The following is a 20,482-nucleotide window of genomic DNA, read 5'->3' on the forward strand; positions in this document are numbered from 1 at the left end:
CATTTCAAATGGCCTCTCTTCAAAGGGGGGAAATTCAACTAATTAGTCCTATTTGATATGCTCAAGTCTTGAGGTTTAGAAAGTGGATGTTATGCAATTGCCCCCTTCTCAAGGACACAAATATGTATTAGTGGGGATTGTATGTATTTCTATGTCGAAGGGCTACAGCAGCAACAGTTACTGAAGTCTCTGTAGGAAGGATTTTTCCAGACTGGGGAACCCCGTTAGCTCCGTAGTGATCGGGGGGACCCACTTTACCGGAGAAATTCTACAGCAGGAAATGTGGCTGATATCGCAGTATTTCCATGGCACTTATCAGCCCCAGGCCTGTGGCCTTGTGGAATGCATAAGGAGGTGATTAAAACTCAATTGGTGAAACTTGAATCTTTTAATCTGCCTTGTCCTAAAGCCCTTCCCTTGACATTGCTTAACCTGAGATCTACTCCCATTGGTAAACATCGACTGTCTCATTTTAAAATAATTACTGGAAGACCCCTGAGACTAGATCAGGGAATATATGAACCAGCCTTAAGGAGACATACTGATTTCTTGTCGAGAATTTATAAAACCTCTTGAAATTAACTTAAAGCTCATAGAGTGATCTTTTCACAGCGCGCTTCCGGGACATGAAGACATGGCTCATCGTGACCTACAACCTGGAGACATGGTCTATTGGAAGAGACATCGCCACAAAGATCCCTCCAGCATCACTGGGAAGCACAGTCCCAGGTGTGGATTATTAATCCCTGTGCTGCAAAGTTACAACATATTGACCCTTGGAGTCCCATTTCTCCTTTAAAAAAAGGTTCCCTCACCTGTACCTGACTCATCCCACACCTCAAAATAAAGTTATCTGGAGCAGACAACATCTGAAGAAGGTGGCTTGTCTCAAAATCTGGGACAAGATCAGCTTCTCTCAGCCAGCTGACAATTCTGATCACAATTCCACGAAGTTTTGCAATGTTTTCATCAGTTCTGCTCATTACTGGCTGCTCTGACCTCTCTTCATCAGTGATGCCTTCTCTCCCCTCAGAAAAACCGTTAATCCATTTGTACACTGCTGTTTTCTTCATGGCATTATCCCCATAACCTTAACCTAACATGTCCCTGATTTCACTTTCACTCTTGCCAAGTTGAACAAGAAATTTAATGTTTGTTCATCGCTCTAATTGAAGCTCAGGCAATTTTGTGATGGCACACAAAAACACGCAACAACAGTAATGAACGCCACTCAGCAAGACACCACCGCATGTTGACCTGAACACAGCTGTGAGACACTGATATACCAAGGTTATGAAACTGTAGCAAGCTGTTGTACAGCGCTGCCAAGGTAAGTGTACGGTGGCAAGTTCTCGAACTTAGTTATCAGACCTTGCAGACACAGGCTGGGATATCACCAAGCCTTAAAAAGGAATGAAGCACTGACCCGTTGTGCAACGTGAATGAACCTTGAAAATATACTGATTGAAATCAGCCAGATATAAAAGGCTACTGTCGTGCGGGAGACCCTGCTCGCTGCGCCATGTGTCTCGCAGGGCGGCCTGTGGGGTCTCTGGTCCCGTTCCACGCATAAGAACGCAGGATATGGTGAGGCTAAAAAGGAACACCCACGGAGACATAGATGGGGAAGTCATACCACTATATTCTCCCTGGAGGCTGGGTTGGAGACACAGGAAGCAGGAGCCACACTGTCTGCAACCCGCTGTCCTAACTGCAATCCGTGCTTGCCAGCCACCATCTTCTTGCTAGCCCCCATTATTTTGCTAGCGTAGCCACGGCAGTTACATTAGTGGCCAATGGTTCACTGGTTATAGCTGACGGCCAACTAGCCACAGCTGATGGCCATCCAATCACAGTTGATGGCCATTTACTACCTGAGCCAGCACCTTTCCACGTGAGGTCGAAAGCCTGGAAACTGCACTCCTGGCTCTGTTCCCACACTACATAGTGGGGCAGACGGGTTGCTCAGTTGGTTAGAGCGTGTGCTCTCAACTACAAGGTTGCTGGTTCAACTCCTGCAAGGGATGGTGGGCTGTGCCCCCTGCAACTAACAATGGTCAACTGAACTTGGAACTGAGATGTACCCTCCACAACTAAGATCGAAAGGACAACAACTTGACGTGCATGGAGCTGATGGGTCCTGGGAAAGACACACTGGTCCCCCATAAAGTCCTGTTCCCCTTCCCCAATAAAATCTTAAAAAAAGAAAAGGCCACATAATGTATGGTTCCAATTATATAAAATATCCAGAAAAAGGCAAATTCGTTCATACAAGATGTATTTTAGTGGTCCTTAGGAAGTAGGTTTCCACAGTTATCATAGTTATCACTGTTTTTAGTGTAAAACTCAGTGGTTTTTGTGCATTCGGAAAGCTTTGGAACATGAATATACAATCTAAATGAGGAAATACACCCCATTTTAAGTGAAAATTCTGTGGGGACTGACTGAAATGTGATCTGATTAATTTTCCTGCAGCAAAACCCACTTCTGAGAATTCTAGCATCTCACACCTGTGGCTGTGCTGAGAGCAGTCCTGTGCAGGCTGAGGTGAGGGTTTCACTGCCCACACAGGGCGGTAGATTGCTTACCTTAAGCCCCAATGTGGAGGCACAGATGGAGGACTGGACTTTCAGCTGCCAAAGGTCATAGGTCCAAAACAATCTGGAACCTTCCTTTATACCTGGTGAGATTACTAGTGAGTGTTTCTAAAGGGAACAGATCCAAGGTTACTGTGCCCCCTGTCACACCTCTGACCCCGGAGGTCACTAGGCCCTCCGGTCCCATTCTGGACAAGGGGTGATTTGTGGGAAAACAGACTCCAGACGTCCCAGTTCTGGAGGAAAACTCAGGAGAGACCACTGGCGTATGATTTTTTGCCTGGTCAGCCCCAGCAGGAGCGGGTTTTTTTCTTTACCCTCCTTCCCACCGGCCTGTACCGGTCTCCAGAGTAGGTGGAGAAAGAAAATGCCCAGGCCAACAAATGATGGCATTTCTGCCCGGTGCGGCCTTGCGACCTCCATCTCTGCTCATCACTCAGGCCCCAGAGGAATGTAACTGACCGATAGGTAATTCGGCGGCGGAGCCCGTAGAACGTCATGAATACAGGGCGGGGCCATAGAACTGTAAACGGAAGGGACCGTGGGAAGAGTCTACTATCCAATCAGGGCCATCTGCATGCGGAACTCTGTCCAGTCATAGTCTTCGGGTGGGCGAGTGTCTGGTCTACCGTCCAATCAGAGTTCGGGAGCTTGGTGTACCATCCAATCAAATCCGGGGGTGGCTGCATTGCCAGGCGCGTGGTGGCTGCTCTCGGGAGCCATAGCTCTTTTTCATTATTACGCAGCTGCGCGTCTCCATGAGTCTTCTCCCATCACTCTCGGCTGCGGGGCGGAGGGCCGGCGAGGAGGACGCGGAGAACCTGGAGCGCGGCCGGAGATGGTGAGTGCACAGGTTTGGGGCTCGAGGAGGTGAGGGGCCTGTTGGTAACGGCCGGAGTTTTCTGGAAGCGGCTCTGGACCCTTCCTCCCGGCGCCACACCGGGTCCCGACCGGAGACTACTCCTTGGGCCGCAGGGTGGGATTCGGGGGCTCCGTCCCTTCCCTACACTGTGTCCGGACCCAAGTCTGCAGCTCGGTTGTGGGGTGGAGGGAGGACGGGACCACCGTTGGATTAAGTGGCCCGGGATTGAATAGGGGGCGGTGTGTAGGGACAAGGCAGGGATCTCAGAGCTGGGCTCACGTCTCAAATCGCACAGAAAAGGGCTTCTCTTTTCTGGGTGGGAGGGTGAACGGGAAGGCGGTGTGACAGGGACCGTCCTCCCTGTACTGAGCACGTTCTCACCTCCGGTCAGCAGGGGCTGTTGCATGTCAGTGCTTGTTCAGGACCGGGGTGCGCGGAGGACAGGCTGAGTAAAGCTTGGATAAAAGGAATATTGTGATCATTTGGTCATGCTCGTGGAGTATGAAAAACCCACACTTTATTTGGTGAGTTTCATTTAAAGGAATTACTGTAAGGGTCTCAAGAATTGGGCAAAGAGAAATGTCCTTTGATACACGGGAGTCAACAAAACTGGAAGGACCAGGTGTGGTTGGGATGGCAGGTCCCGAGGCCAGCGTGTTCTCAGGGGCTGTCCCCTGGCTGGGTGAGGACAGGCCATTGTTCAGGGGAAGGGGGTTAGGAGAGAAGCCTAATCAAGGTTTGGCCAACAAGCATTGGTTCTGTTTGGTCACTGGAGACGTGCAGCTCATCTCCTAGGAGATGAGACTCAGAAGTAGATGGGGGAGGGGGCGATGGGTAGGCCGTGGCCTTGTCCTGAGTAAACTGTGGGGGCAGCTGTGAGTCTTACCTGAATTGAATGCGAAGCAGGGTACCTGCAGAGTTCCCTTTTCTAGAACAAAAGGGAGGAACATTTCCTTTCACCTCCATCAATGATTCCAGGAGCACAGGGTTCAGCGGATTCAGCATTGTCACCTGACACCTGTGAGCAGCCTCCTCTGTGTCCAGCTCCGCACTGAGAGCTTTCCCTCATACCAGCCTCTGGTTTCGGCTGTTGTAAAACGATTGAATTCTTTTTGCCTCCTTTTTTCTACATAGTGTGGGTTGTAACGGTCCTGGGTCTTTGCCTGTTCTCACTTTTATTCTGTGTCTGAACCAGACATCGGCCAGAGAAAAGTGTCTCAGATACAGAAAATATCATATTTTCATTTAGAATTGGGGGAAAGTAGTTCCACATTTTCATGGAGGTTGGTTGATTTTAGGATTAAAATATTGATAAAAATCATGGTGATGCAGGGTGCAGAGTGTGTGACCCTGTGATCCTGTCCCACTTCCTGCTAATAACTGGTCCTCAAAGGTTTATGCACATTTCACTAAACGGGACTTGTGAAACTGACTTGTGTTCAAGTCTCATTAGATGGTATAGAATTTCTTACTTGAGGTTAATACTGAACTAACACCTGTTTTCTGAAAGAGCTAAGCAGTTTCCTATTCTTTTAAACCATAAAGGTGCCCTAGAATGGCTTCCCCCACTTTGTCCTTGAACACTGGTGGAAGCAGTGATTCTGGGGGTCTCATTTACATACCTAATGTGGTCCTTGTGTCATGTAAGTCTGTGCTTGAAGAAGGTGCATCACCTGGGATGGAACAAGCCGCCCGAAAAGCTAGGCCTGTAGAGGTGAGGGTGCACTGGGGTGGTGCTGGGCACCTTCATCTACAGGTGGCCTCCAGCCCCCAGAGCCACCCAGAAGGAGCTGGTGGTGCTGGGAGAAGTCAGCCTGGGAAGGGGGACCCACCTGCAGGTGGGCTGGGTGTTTGTCTTGTCTGAGGTGTACTGTGGTTGCCGTGGGGATGTTTCTAACCCGATGGTTGTTTTTTGCATTCAATTTAATAACAGTACAAACACCTGTGACCTCACTGCCCAGGTGAACAGCGAGGCCCTGGGCAGTTGTTCGCATCCCTGTGTTCTGGGTGTTTCTGCAATGTCTTGTCTTCCTGCCACAGCCAGTGTGACCACTTTCCTGACTCTGTTATTCTTCATACCTTTGTCACCTCTCATTCATCACCCAGCAGTGTGTGGTTTGATTTTGCATCTTAATTTCCAGTGAGTGACTATTACCATCACTACACCAGTATTGTCACACAGAGGCTTCTCTGTGATTCTCAGCCCCCGTCTGTGTCACACGTGCTGGTGTCTGAGGCTCGGTCCCCCTGCTTAGTCACTCATTACAGTGCTGAGTGTTCTGGGTGCTGTCAAGTGTGTTTCTCATTAGTCAGCAAGGCTACTACAGGGGGATTCTGGGGTTTGTCTCCAAGTGCAAATTGCAATTTAAGGTTCTGCATAAAGAGGCAAATTGTGGGCTTGTAGATTATGGATGAATTTAAATTTACTAGGAAATGATGGTGGAGGGTATGAATTGACTCCCCTCAAACACTTTTTCTTCCTAGGTATTCATTCTTTCATGTAATTGCCACCATCTAAATTACAAACTTTATTTTTGTCCTTCTGATGTGTGACCCAGGATCTCCTTGGGTCACACTGTTTTTGCTGATCACCACTGAGGCTGGCCATGTCACGTTTCACCTATTAAATGGTTTTCAGACCTTTGTTCCCTTTGATTCCCTTGCATATTCACTGATTTCTGGTGTTTTTTTAGATACTCGGGGCAGGAGTCCTTTTCTTGTACAGACACTGTGCACATTTTCTCTGGAGTGTGGTTATCTTTTCACTCTTTTCACTCTGTGCTGGTGAATGGACTCTTAATATTTTATTCATCCGTCTCATCCTTTGTACCTTGTTCTTTTTTCTTATATAAGAAAACTCTGTACTGGGAAGTCGTAGGACACTTGACTCCAGCTGGTTCTGAAAGTGTTCTACATTTTAGTCTGCATCAGGTTGGTTATTTTACATGAAGTCGATGACAGGGACATTCACTGTCCCCTGTCACTAACCACTCCTCATCCCCACAGAGGGTCCCGTGTCACAGACTCCCATTCTTATCTGTGGGTCCCTCCTCCTGCTGTGCTGAGCTGTCCTCGTCACTCTTGTGACTTAATGTCTTGATGTGATGTGGGGAAATCTGTCCACCTGGTTCTGTAGAGAACGTGGCTATTCTTAGGCATTTGCTTTCTGTTTATTTTTAAGTAGTAGTTTTTCCTAAATTCAAAAACAAATAACCCCATCCTCATGTAGCTTTAAAGGAATTTTATTACAAGTCTATATACTTGGAAGATTTCCTATCATGGTGGCGTTGAGTTCACTCTCAGAGAACAATTGTCCTCTTTCCATTTCTTGTTTTGTACTTTGATGTCATTCAGTAAGATTTTATGATTTTTCATTATGACCATTTTATTCTTCATTAGATATTGAATTGGATAAAGTAGTTCTCCTCCTGTGTCTTTCTCCTTTACTTTCACATGGATTCACATGGAAATTTCACTTTTGACAGCTTTGGTCACCAGATAACGCAGCATTTCCCCACTGCAAGCAGTGCTGTGTCACCAACCAGGGGTCCTGGAGTTTACTTCAATTCTGACACTAGATAGTGTAGTTCCTCAGTGGAGTTAATGAATTCTGAACCTATTTCTAACTCCTGTCTTCTACCTGCGAGATGTGATTACACCTGAACAGTCCACCCTTCTAATGTGACAGCCCCGCTCGAGCCACCCAGAGTTTGACGTATTTTTTCTATAGATTTAAAGAACATATATATATCTTTTTAATTTACTTTTTAAATTTATTGGGGTGACAATTGTTAGTAAAATTGCATAGATTTCAGGTGTACAATTCTGTATTACATCATCTATAAATCCCATTGTGTGTTCACCACCCAGAGTCAGTTCTCCTTCCATCACCGTATATTTGATCCCCCTTACCCTCATCTCCCACCCTATATTTTTGTTTTTAAAAGTCTATGATTTTCATAATTGTTTGTTCTTTATTTTTCTTTGGGTGTGGTGCCATCCCATATTGCTCTAAAGGTATTCATTAGTTATATTTTATGCTATTAACGTCACATTTGTCTCTATTACCTTTAGATCTTTCAGCAATTTTTCTTTGTGGGGCCATTTTCTGAAATTCCAGGCCCTCAGTTTTGTATAAGAGTCCCTACTGGCTTTACAGTCTTTTCAGGAATCAGCTACTTCTTTTACCTACAGGTTTGCCAGGCCTGGGCCCTGGCCTGTGTCTGTGCCCTCAGTGTCGCCCTCATCCTGGGAGGGGTCATGTCTCTGCCTCTTGCACATGAGAGGACTGTACTAGGCTCCTCGACGCTGACGACTTCCAAGGCGAGAGTTGTCAGATCAGCAGCCCTGGAATCTCAGTGTTCACGATATCTAGACATTCTGGTTCCGGTCTTGGAGTTGTTATGGAAAAAACTGAGTCAGCCAAGAACCCATTTCTGTGTTATCTGAATGATGAGTTCATTTTTCAGTGTTTACCTTACCCAACCATCTGCCTCATCTCAAGAGAAATCATTTTATAATTATGTGAGAAGTATATGGCAGTTGTCAAACTCTGCAGGTTCCAAGCACTGACCATCACTCAGTGTCCTGCATGTGGTTTGCTTGCTCGTCGTAATTTCCCATAAGAACATGAGCTCAGGCGTCCTAGGAACTGAGTCCAGGTCCCTGACTGTCGGCCTCCCCCATCCTCCCACATACATTGGTGAACAAATGCCTTGTTGAAATAGAACATGTGGGACGTTTCAGGACACAGTGGTTTTTGCGGATGTGGCTGTGAACTTCACCTGGGAAGAGTGGGCTTTGCTGGATGGTGCTCAGAGGAAGCTCTGCAGAGAAGTGATGATGGAGACCTGCCGGAACCTGGCCTCCATGGGTGAGGATGGCCTCATCCCTTCCCTTAGCTTTTAGACAACAAATCTTTGTTATAATTCTTTCTTTTGAAGACCAAGTAATGAAAATGTGTTGAACAAAGACAGATGCACTGTAAGTATTCATGGAACAACCTGGAGTCAGATGGCTTTCCCATGAAAACAAGGTTTTATGAATCAAACTCACTATTAATCTCCAACAAAAGTCTAAGACTCCCTAATTGTAAGTGAGACCATGGTTTCCGGTTGCTTTGGGCTGTGAGAGCAGCTTGGTGTCCACCCCTGCGAAAGTTACACTGTGCTTCATACACAGTTGACATGGTCATTTTCCTGCAATTAATCACACATGTGACCAACATCAATGGTATTAAAGACCTAAGTAATGACCCATCTCATGGAATGTTTGGTGCCCTCCATCCTCCATCATGACAACCTTTTCTCCAGGAGCAGGGCAGCACCACACACAGTACCCAATCAGCCAATGGCATCTGGGGACCATGAGAAAGGCTCCATGTAGGGCCTGTGTGTCTGAGAACTGCAGGAGAGTGACAACCCTCGGGGAGCAACAGGTTCTAGATAAGGGAATGACGTTTGTCCGTGTGCATCAGAAGCATGACTCAGTCTGTGTTTGAGGAGGGTGATGTTTGTCATGTCTCTGGCTGTCTTGTTGGACCTGTCATCCATCCTGCAACACTTGGAAAGGCTTTCTGTGGGTCCTCTTCTACAGGGAGCACTTGGGGTCATGGGTTGTGCCCATTTCCTTCCTACTTTGCCCTCTGTGATAATATTTATCTGAACATCACTCTGCATCTCTTTTGAAGTGTTTCCTAAAAAACAGGCGTGTTGTAGCCTTCACTACACTCTGCTACCTTCAAGTACATGTGAGAACACACACTGTGGAGAAACCCTATGCATGTCAGGAGGGTGGAAAGGCCTTCACTTTTCAATGTACCCTTCAAAGACGTGTGAGACCACTCACTGGGGAAAAAGCCTACAAATGTGGGCAGTGCAGAACAGCCTTCAGTAAGCGATTTGACATTATATCACATTCGAGAACACACACTGGGGAGAAACTGTATGAATGTGAGGAGTGTGGTGAAACCTTCAGTACACTCTACTATCTAAGATTACATGTGGGAACACAGACCCAGAGAACCGTGTGAATATAATGAGTATGGAAAGGCATTTGGTATTCAGTCCATACTTGTAAAAAACTGAAGAACACAATGGGGAGAAACCTATGAATGTCAGCAAGGAGGAAAACTAGGTGTTCTGCAACCTACACACTCAGAAGAGGACACATACTGGCGCATACGTCTGAACACAAGAACTGTGGGAAGCCTTCAGTCTCTCTTAAAAGCATCTCAACCTGAACAGACACCAAAGAGATACCCATGAATACAAAGAATGTTGGAAACTTTTCACTTACGTAGTATCTGAAATATAAGAGCAGGACAGACATCTTTTACATGTTACAAATATGGTTTGTTTTGTGTAATGTGTCAGCAGTGATCACAGTATATTGATTTCTAGTTCATGTTTTTATATGAACACTTGAGGTCATAAATATCCCTCTATCCCCTTCTCTCTACTACACATGTTAGTATCTCAGATTTGAAATAATTGTATGGTTATATAAAACTTGTTTCATTTGCATTACAGTGTTTTCAAGCCATGGGTAGGTAATAAGCCATTTTTTTAAATTTAAAGCTTGATATAATTTTATATGACAAGTTCTTTTTATTATGTTCTTCCTACATGATAATGGTAAAGAACTGACTTGTTGAAGTTTTTCTTTTGGTCCAGTGCTGGACATACTGAAACTTTCTGACTCGATATCTACCTTTCCCCTCTGTCTTATTGAAATGTATAAATCCCACATTCATTTGTTTCCACTGGATAAGACATCTGTTGTTTGTCACTGGCTGGAAAGTGGATGTCATGCCTTGAGTTACAACTAGAAGTTTTGTGCCATGATGATGAAAGCTCGTATCCAAGTTGTTCCACTGAATTGTGCTGTCAGCGTGGGTGAGGTGGGAAGTTTTATCCCAGAGTCCTTGTGATTCTGCTGCTGAGGGCATGAGAAGAGGAGGTTGGAAGCTGAAATGAAGAAGCCGTGATTCTCAGTTCCTAACCGTCAGGAGACAGATGCATGAGAACCCAGTGGGCCTGAGTCACAGCACATTCTTCTGACTGCTGGCTCTGCCCATCTGGAACATTAGAAACCAAATACACGTTTGATGCGAGTTCCCTCTGAGGCAGCAGATTCCTCAGACTTTTCCATGAGTCCCTGCAGTGTGGATTCTCTTTCAGGTTCGCTCAGATTCTTCCATTTTCCTGTAGCACGTTGGTGTCCATCAGACCAGTTCTTCACGGTATCACTCTGAGCGATCTGTCATCCTGTCACCCTGTCCCCATCTCCGATTCTTCTCCTGATTGCATGATTTCTGGAGGAAGCACTGTGTCCCTTTATTGGTAGATTTTTTCCAGCCGCCACCCAGACACATTTAATCCTGCAGCAAATGCAGGAAACTCCCCACCCAGGTTGCACTGTGGAGAGGCTGGACTGACCATGCCTGACTTGGCTGTGGATACTTCCATGATTGAAATAAACTTTTATGAACATATTTGGCAGTTTGTGTAAATTATCTATTATAGGTGACTGCATTTTTAGTCATAAACCCAGTATTTTTCATTACATTCAATTTTGATGTGATTAGCCAGTGTTTTCTTCTCTTATGTATGGTTCAAAAAGTGCTTTTTGGTCAAATATCGTTCTGTATATTGTTTTTATTGGAATATGTTTATGTACCTTCTTATGGCAGTTATATAATTGCAAGATTATTATGTTTACATATCATTAATGAGAGGATTTGTTAAATTATTCCTTCGTGGAGGAATAATTTATGTATTTATGTCCATATTCTCTTTATAATCTGCATTCATAGTAATAATATCAAACACATTTAGACATTGTTCGTTCTGGCGCGTTCTGTGATTTCTATGCAGTTACCATCCTTTTTTCATGACAATGACTTGTTCATCCAAATGCTGAAAACCTAGCTATTGCTTCTGTCAGGGTTCTGCAGCCAGATCGCCAGGGGTCATGCTTCAGCGTCTCAGCAGTGTGGGATGTATGTCTCCCCTAGTTGTCAGTGGACACCGGGGACAAACGGTGTTCTAGGTGAGGTGAGCACTTCAGTTGGGTGAGGATGAGTTAGGAGACGCAGCTTCAGTTCATAGGCATAAGTACCATGAGCCAACTCGCCTAAATTCTCCTTCTAAATGTTTCTTTTCAAATACCTCTCAGAACTTTAATGGAAAATTGATGCAAGAAGAAAAACACCTTCGTTTTCCTTCTCGTTGCTGGTAATTATGCTGATATCCGTGTTTCTCTCCGTGATGGATGGCAATGGATTTTTATGCTGCTGCCCACTGATGCTCCCTTGTGTTATTTTCACTTGATGAAAAAATGCGTCGTGCTTTTCTCTTCTCATCAGACTGTTTATGGGTTTATTGATCTGCCCTCAGGGGACAAAGGTCAGTTTCTGTCTCTGTCAGGTGGCCTCCTGTGATGCTTCTCTGTCCCTGAGGATGGAGCACGTATTGTTAATTTTGTGTGGACCTTGGTGGGACTTCAGGTCTCAGGTGGCGTGGAAGGTGACTAGTCCTTCAAGGACCTGAGAGAGGAAATGGTCAGTAAAGATATTTGTATCTACTTTCCAGAGAAAAAGCTTGTATCTAAGCAATTCCAGCCATTTCATAATGGCCCTTTCTCTTCAGTGCCATCGATTCACCAATCAACACGTCCATTCTTCATGGGGACACAGACACACTAATAAGGCTCGCCACAGCTGCAGTGACGTGTCACAGCACAAAAGGTGTGGATCACAAGCGCACTGTGGGATTCCAGCACCAGCAGAAAAGAGTCCATTCTTAAACTTTTTCATGGGGATCTTGCCTTTCTATGTCAGGACCATGAAATTCCTGATTTCAAACCTTCTGTACACATGGGTATCCCTTCTGCACACCCAGAGGACGTTTCCTCGTGAAGATACGGTTCATTCGCATCCACTGCTCTTCAGAGTCTGACTCTGAAGTTGTGGAGATACGCCCACCGAGTGCCTGACGAGAATCTGCGTCCACACCTGCTCTGTGTGCCTTTAGGGGATGGCCAGCTATGTGCACTGGCACGAGGGGCCACGGGAAGGCTCAGGAGAACAGCTTATACTGAGGTCCTAGAGCAAATGTCACTGCATGCTAAGGGGGGGTGACACTGGGGGACCCGCATGTCTGAAGGAACAAGGGAGGGGTTTGTGAACAGAGCATGAGGCTGCTTCCTGGAGGTTGGTTTTGGCGTCATGCCCAGAGTCGGTGGACTTTAGTGTGATTTGTGCAACGGAATAAGTGTGAAGGTCAGACTCAGGGAAGTCTCCTTGGGTTCAAGTGCTGTTGACAGGGTTTGTGCGTTTGAGAGTTTCCAGGGGTCAGAACTTAACTCCGAGCGAATGTCATGCACACTAATAGGGGGCGATACTGGAATAGCCCAAAGGCGGTGGGTCCAACTGAGTAGGTGGGGGACCCGTGGGCAAGTGCCTGCAGTGCGTACACTCACGTGGGCTGTGATCGTTTGTGTGGAACCTAAAGTGTGACATGTGAGGGATGCACAACATTTAGCACTGACATTGTGACCTCTGAGGAAGACAGACTCACTTTCATCTTCATCCATGTGAGTCTTGTAGAGTTGTGGCCTTTGGGAAGTTACCTGCAGTCATAAGTCTCAGTTAATTCATCAAAGGCAATTAAGTATCCATGCTATAAACTTTGTTGAAAAGTAACTGAATTTACTTATTTGATAACTGAGTCACTTAATAGAAAACATTTAAAATAGTTTCTGATCCATAGTAACAGATATGTCAATGTTTACAACATAAATGGGAATGGCAAAGGCAGCCCCAGCAACTGGAAGCTGGCCTGGCAGTCACTGCTGGTTTTCTCATTTAATACAGAAACAATTTCACCCGAAGGTCATTGTGAGTCAATTGTGTGACTGTAGTGGGTCCAGACAAGAGGAAGAACACATTATAATTATGTCTTTAAAAAGGCTAAGAATCTAAGGGTCAAATTGACCAAGATCACCACGCATTGCCACTTCTTGCCAATGTGACTAGTGCATATTCACGAATTAGTTTCAACTGCACTTCATTCTCTGCTTTCTAGATCAGAACGATTAATATATCCAACCATAGGGACGGCCGGATGGCTCAGTTGGTTAGAGCATGGGCTGTCAACAACAGGGTTGCTGGTTCAATTCCCACATGGGATGGTGGGCCGCGCCCTCTGCAAGTAAACATTGAACATGGCGACTGGACTTGGAGCTGAGGTGCACCCTCCACAACTAGATTGAAGGACAACAACTTGGACCTGATGGGCCCTGGAGAAACAAAGTGTTCCCCAATATCCAATAAAAAAAAAAGAAATACACACACACACACACAAACACACACAACCATAAAGGTATGTTTGCCTCCTGACAGCATCTAATCCAGAGGAATGGGACACTTTGTGGAACAGTGAAGTCATCTAACACAAGTCTAAATGCTTGACATTATGTGTGCAAATGTGTCCTAATGTTATAGAGGTCACAATATGTCCCTCTTACTGACACACCCCACAGCCCTGCATGAATGCTTATCCCCAGGGCTCTCAATACTTTAAGCAACTAAAAGGTTGATCCTGGTGCATTTTCAAAGTCATTAAATAACTTATTTTAATGACAAAAGTTTTAAATATATTAGAATAAAGTAATTTATGGGAAAGAAAACTCCCCAAACTGGTATGCACCTGGAACTACTGATTAAGGATGTATAAGGGTATTGACTCAGAGTTCTCTTAATTTGAAAATTTACAAGGCTGACTGACAGCCCGTACTGTGACACCCAAAGCAGAAGCAGCAGAGGAAACAATACACGACACGGACTTCATCAAGTTAAAAGCCATTTGTACATCACAGGACTCTGTGAGGATAGTGAAAGACACCCCTCAGAATGGGAGAACATATCTGTAGATCACATACGTGATAAGGTGAATTGTCCAGAATACAGAAAGAGCACGTCCATCTCAATAGCAGAAATGCAAAGAACCCAGGTTAAAAATGGGAAAGGATCAGAATAGACAGGATAGAGGTTGTAGAGAAACTGAACCCTCATACACCTTTCATGGGTATATAAATAACACTCCATAGCTGTGGGGAAGAGCTCGGTGGTTCCTCATGGAGTTACCCGTAGGGGTCCCCTGCAACCCCGCTATTCCTCTCCTAGCTACACTGAAATAGCTACACTCAAGATGTGTAAGGAATGTTCATTGTAGCAATATTAAAAACAGCCCACAGGTGACATGTCTACAATGCCCACCCATGGCCGAATGGATAAGCCAAGTGTAGAATATACACAGGATGGGATATCGCTGAGTCATATAAAGGAAGGAAGCACTGACACGTGCTGCAACATGAAAGAGCCTTGAAATAAGCTGAGTGAAAGCAACTAGACAGAAGGCCACATAGTGTATGATTCCAGTTGTGGCGTGCCAGCCGCCACGAGTCGATCAGTACCTGAAAAGGGGAGTGGGAATGAAAGAAGACACTCACACAGTATGATGATGCGATCGATCAGACTCCAGTGATGCTGAAGCGTCGAGTTTATTCTGTCCCCAGAATTTATACATTCTGTGGACGTGCAGTTTAACAATCAGAAAAATGCATTACCTCATTAACAGTAAATCTTTAACTTTAGACACAGAAACTACAAAATCACTGAAACTACAAAAGATGATTATCTCATGACAGAGTCTACCAATTATCCTGATTACCATCAATCTTTTGTGTCCTGAAACTGGCCGTTCCCACCTCCTACCTCAGTGGCTTGTAAGCACCCTCCAGGTGCAGGCAAAGACAATGCCTCAGGAGCAGAAACAGGTTAAGCATTAACTGAGCCATTAAGGCTTTAAAGTTAACTGCAACCATGGCTCCCCACATCTCCCCCTTTTTTATTTTTTAAGAGCAATATCCATCCAACCGGAATGGCGAGGAGACGGTGCCTGTCTTAGGTGTCTCAGGAAACTAACTTCAGCGCATCCTCTTTGGGCTGTGTATAGCCCCGCCGAAGCAGTGCCCAAGTACTTACCCGTCTTTGCCTAACCCGCCCCTTGGAATGCTCAGGGAGGAATGATTAAGGCTTTGTCTTAAGTTTAAGCTGATGAATGTCATTGCGCAAATCCAACATTTTACTGACAAAACATTTAACGAGGAGGGGGAACAAGCACAGAGCCAGACAAATACAAGTACCCAAGGTAAGAAACAAAGTAATCGAGTGGGTAATAGTAGGCAAAGAGGGCAAAGCATTTTTTAAAACATTAACAAAATCAGAGGCGGCTTGGGCTGCATCAAACTTCAAAGGCTCAGCTTTTCTCATACTTTGAATTTTATCATGAAGCCGAAGCATATCTAAAGACAAATTAGCATTATACCAAATACCTTGAAGATGTAAACGAACTCGACTCCAATCATACTGACTATTATTATATTTTTTAGGAGTAACACAAATCCAATGATATTCCGGATGACATTCTAAAAGAGATTTAACTTTTATACCCTGAATGACCTCTCCCATATACTGAACCGTATCATAAAGAGCATTCACCTTCTGTTCTAATTTTTCATCAATAGCCTCTTGGGTTCCCAAGGCTAAGGTAACATTTTTTTGAAAGAGTATTAACATAATGAGCATTTTGAATAGTCTGAGAGAGAGCCACAGCTGCTGTAGCAGCAGTTGCAATTATGGTAACCAAAGCCATAATTCCAGCAATTAGAAGTCCAATAAACCGTTTAGGTCTACTCAAAGCATATTCAATTTCTTTAAAAATCTGCAAGCTTTTTTCAGCATACCAGGGACCAGAAATATTGACAGGAAGCATAATAAAGGAGGGTTGCTTAAGTACCATAACCTGGGTCCCCGAGGATACCTAAGAAATACAATTAGTCAAAATACAATTATTACAAGACACATTAAATTGATCTCCCACAAAATATACATTAATATTTCCAATCAACAAAGCATAAGGGGAGGGAACACAAGCAGATACATTAACAGTCTCAGTAACAATAGTCCAATCCCTAGTTCCGTCTTCCAAAATCCTCATGGGCAGAGAGAGCCTGGTTTCAACCTTATCCATTGCTCCCATAAGCCTCCATAGTGAATTTTGCTGATACTGCGTATCAGAATTCCACAGTCCAGAAATCAGTTCATGGGCCCGTCCGGACCGGTTATTTTTTGACCAATCAATAATATATCTGCCTGTTCCAGGGATGTCATAACGAACAGGATCATTGCCAGGACAAGCTCTCCATGGAACAGTCTCAGTATCCAGTTTCAATCTTTTATTGCAAGATGGACGTGATGGAGGGATGGGCAGCTTTATCTTGCGTCCTCCGGACCAATCGCCTAGCATGTAAGACGAACAGTCCATCCAATTAAAGAATCATTAATATGCATAGTGACAGGGGAACTACGCAAACACCCAATCATGGAGCTATTTTTTGCAATACAAATAGGCAATCCCAAACCTATGCCATTGTAAGTGAAATTCTTTTCCAAATGCTGTTTCATATGTCCATCAGAAGGCAATCCTAAGGCCTGAGTATCATTAACATAGACTGGAATCTCAGGACCGTCCCACACAGCAGGGTGGAGGATTGGTGGATCAGGTACATAGGCCCAATACGTCTGGTCAGGTTCCGCTTGGCAAAGCATCAGTAGCATCATCAATGGGCTGAGGGTCCACATGTCGCACCAATCTTTCTGGCAGCCACTGAGGACCTTCAGCGTCCTGTGGAAAAACACAAACATGTCCTCGGCCCCAAACAAGGACTGGATCAGGGCCATGCCAAGAGCCCATAAGTGGATCTTTCCATTTGACCAGGGCCTGTGGAGCTGCAGAAGGATGCCAGAAACGCTCTGCAGCACTCTTACCATGGGCATCCAAGGTCAAAAAATTTTGAATAAAGAGACAATGAGACAAATAATTATGAGGTGTCAGGGGGTATAACTCCCCCTTTTTTATTTTATGTAAATTGACTTTTAATGTTTTATGAGTATGTTTAACAATCCCTTGTTTTTGAGGATTGTAGGGAATGTCAGTGACATGATTGATTGCAAATTGCTGGCAAAACAAAGAAAATCTTTTGCTGGTATAACCAGAGCCATTATTTGTTTTTAATTTTTTAGGGGTTTTAATCATGGCAAATGTAGCAAGACAGTGTCTAATTACATGGGAGGTGGCTTTTTTTGTTTGAGCGGAAGCCACAACAAACCCAGAGAAGGTGTCAATGGAAACATGAACATATTTTAACTTTTTAAATTTAGGTATATGAGTCACATCCATTTGCCATAAATTATTAGGACGTAAGCCTCGAGGGTTGACTTTATAATGAGGCACAGGCTGAAGATGTGAACAATTTGGACACTGTTTTATTATCTGACGTGTTGTTTTTTTGGTTATATTATATTGTAATCTCAAGCTCTGACTATTTTGATGGTGGAGGCTATGAGCCTTTTGTGTCTTTTTTATTTGAGTCAAGGCAACGAGCTGAGTAGCAGTGTCTGTAATTTGATTTTTTGAGGCCAAAGGGCCTGGAAGATTAGAATGAGCTCTAATATGGCCAATATAAAATTTTTTACAGCGCAACTGAATGGCCTGTTGTATCTGAAGAAACAAGTCCTGAATAACAGGATTACTGGTGCTAATAAAAGGTACTGTTTTTAAATTTTGGATGGCACGAACTATATAATGACTGTCAGAGAATAAATTAAAAGACTGGGAAGCAAAGTCAAGCAATATCATATGGACTGCTCGAAGCTCAACTATTTGAGCTGAGGCTGGGGGTGTTTGTACTCTTTTGATGTTTTTTTTATTGAGTGTATAGACAGCTACACCATTACTTGATCCATCAGTAAAAATATTAGGTGCAGCAGGAAGAGGAGCATGTGACACTATAGAAGGGAAAATTGGATCATGATGTTGAAAAAATTGAAGCAATTTATGCTTAGGATAATGATTATCTAATGTCCCTGCAAAACTAGCCAGGGCAACAGGAAAACTATTAGTGAACTGTATCAAGCCTTGAATTTGTGTTTTTGTAAAAGGAATAACAATAGAATTTGGCTCCTTTTTATAATATTTTTGAGCTTTTAAGCGGCTCTCCTGAATTAAGCTGGCCACAAATTTATAATAAGGTGTAAGATTTTTTTGAACAGCTACAGGGAGGTGTATCCATCGAAGTGGCCCTTTTTGCTACAACACTGCTGTAGGTGTATGTTTAGTATTGAGAACATACACATACAAAGGTTTAGAGTAATCAAAAAAGGAAACATGCTGTTGCTGAATGGCTTTCTCAACCTTAGAAAGAGCCTTTTGTGCAGGCTCAGTAAGAGATCTGGGAGAGGTTGGATTAGAATCTCCTTTTAAAATTTTAAACAGTGGTTTAAGATCTCCAGTAGTTAGTTCCAAAGAAGGACGCAGCCAATTAATATCTCTCAACAGTTTTTGAAAATCATTAAGAGATTTAAGATGATCTTTTTTAAGCTCTATTTTTTGTGGGGCGAAATGTTGAGCAAACAACTGAAATCCCAAGTAAGAGTAAGGCTTACTTTTTTGTACTTTTTTAGGTGTAATAATAAGACCTGAGGCCAGAAGGTTTTTTTTTATATCTGTCAAGCAAGCTAACAACATTTTTTTTTTTTTACAAGCCAACAAGATGTCATCCATATAATGAATGATATACACAGAAGGAAATTGTTTTTTGGTGTTATCAATTGTTTTACTAACAAACTTTTGACACAAGGTGGGGCTATTAGCCATACCTTGGGGAAGGACTTGTTATTGATATCTCTTTATGGGTTTTTGAAAGTTTGGGCTAGGAATACTAAAAGCAAATTTTTTATAATCTTGGGGATGAAGTGGTATAGTATAAAAACAGTTTTTTAGATCCAGCACTATTTTATAAGTGTCCTTTGGTATAGCAGAGGGATGAGGTAATCCTGGTTGCAAAGCCCCCATAACCTCTATAGTTTTATTTACTTTTTTTAAATCCTGTAACAATTTTTATTTTTTTGATTTTTTTTTAATAACAAAGATGGGCGAATTTTAAGGAGAGGTTGATTTAGTTATATTGTTTTGTTTAAGCTGCTCCTGTACTAGCGCTTGAGCAGCCAATATTTTTTTTTTTGTAAGGGGCCATTGATTTATCCACACAGGCGTATTAGATTTTTAAGTTATTGGCTCTGTTGTTTTATGGTGGAGTACAGGTAAGTCTATGACCCCTGGGGAAAATACCCTAAACCTGTTTTTTGTAAATTAGGATTGGGTGAAATAGGTTTTTGACGTTTTTGTCCTGTACTTTTTAAGCCTTTTTTTGGGAGGAGTTTTTGATCAAACATTTGCTGAGTTACTTGAGCGCTTGGGCTATAAAGATAAACTCTCATATTGTTTATAATATCTCGTCCCCACAAATTAACCGGCAGACTGGGGATAATATAAGGCTGAAACGTTTTTTGATGACCATCAACATCCTCCCAAGACAATAAGTTACTGTTTTGTTGAGGGGAATGAGACTGACCTATACCTTGTAAATTTGTGGTAGTACTTTGCACTGGCCAATTAGATGGCCAGTGCTGCGCAGAAATGTAGGATACATCAGCTCTTGTGTCTAAAAGTTTCTGAAATTTTTTTTTATCAATTTTTAATTGTAGAACGGGTTGGTCTCGTTTTATTTTTTGAACCCAGTACACGTCAGAGGAACCGAATCTTCGATCCCCCCGTTTTTGATTTTGTTGGCTCTTTTTTATTTTTATTTTAGGGAGAATTATTAACTGGGCAGTTTGCATTTTAGCAGGTATATTGGAAATAGTTAATGGTGAATGAACCATGATTTTAATCTCTCCAGTAAAATCCTCATCAATAACTCCTGGGGAAACCTGAATTTTTTTTATGGTCGTACTACTTTTTTCTAGCAATAGCCCAACGGTTTTTGGCGGCAGCGGCCCAAAAACTCCTGTGGGTAGGGCTTGTATTTTTATCTCAGGAGTTAATACGATGTCGGT

At 43.6% G+C, this 20,482-nt stretch overlaps 1 protein-coding gene and 1 pseudogene across 1 annotated transcript in view; one reads left to right on the top strand and one right to left on the bottom strand.

Annotated features, from left to right (window-relative positions):
- Window positions 1–3,282: 3,282 nt before the first annotated feature.
- The window catches only part of LOC148755222 (uncharacterized), a 47,619-nt gene continuing 30,419 nt past the window's right edge, over window positions 3,283–20,482 (top strand). The window contains exon 1 of the mRNA XM_088792253.1: window positions 3,283–3,438. The gene's annotated coding sequence lies outside the window, so the exon portion shown is untranslated. The remainder of the gene's footprint in view (window positions 3,439–20,482) is intronic.
- LOC148755223 (endogenous retrovirus group K member 7 Env polyprotein-like) lies at window positions 14,435–16,832 on the bottom strand (annotated as a pseudogene).

Source organism: Rhinolophus sinicus, chromosome 15, assembly GCF_057876585.1.
Source record: "Rhinolophus sinicus isolate RSI-liver-muscle chromosome 15, RSI-T2T, whole genome shotgun sequence".
Lineage (NCBI taxonomy): Eukaryota > Metazoa > Chordata > Mammalia > Chiroptera > Rhinolophidae > Rhinolophus > Rhinolophus sinicus.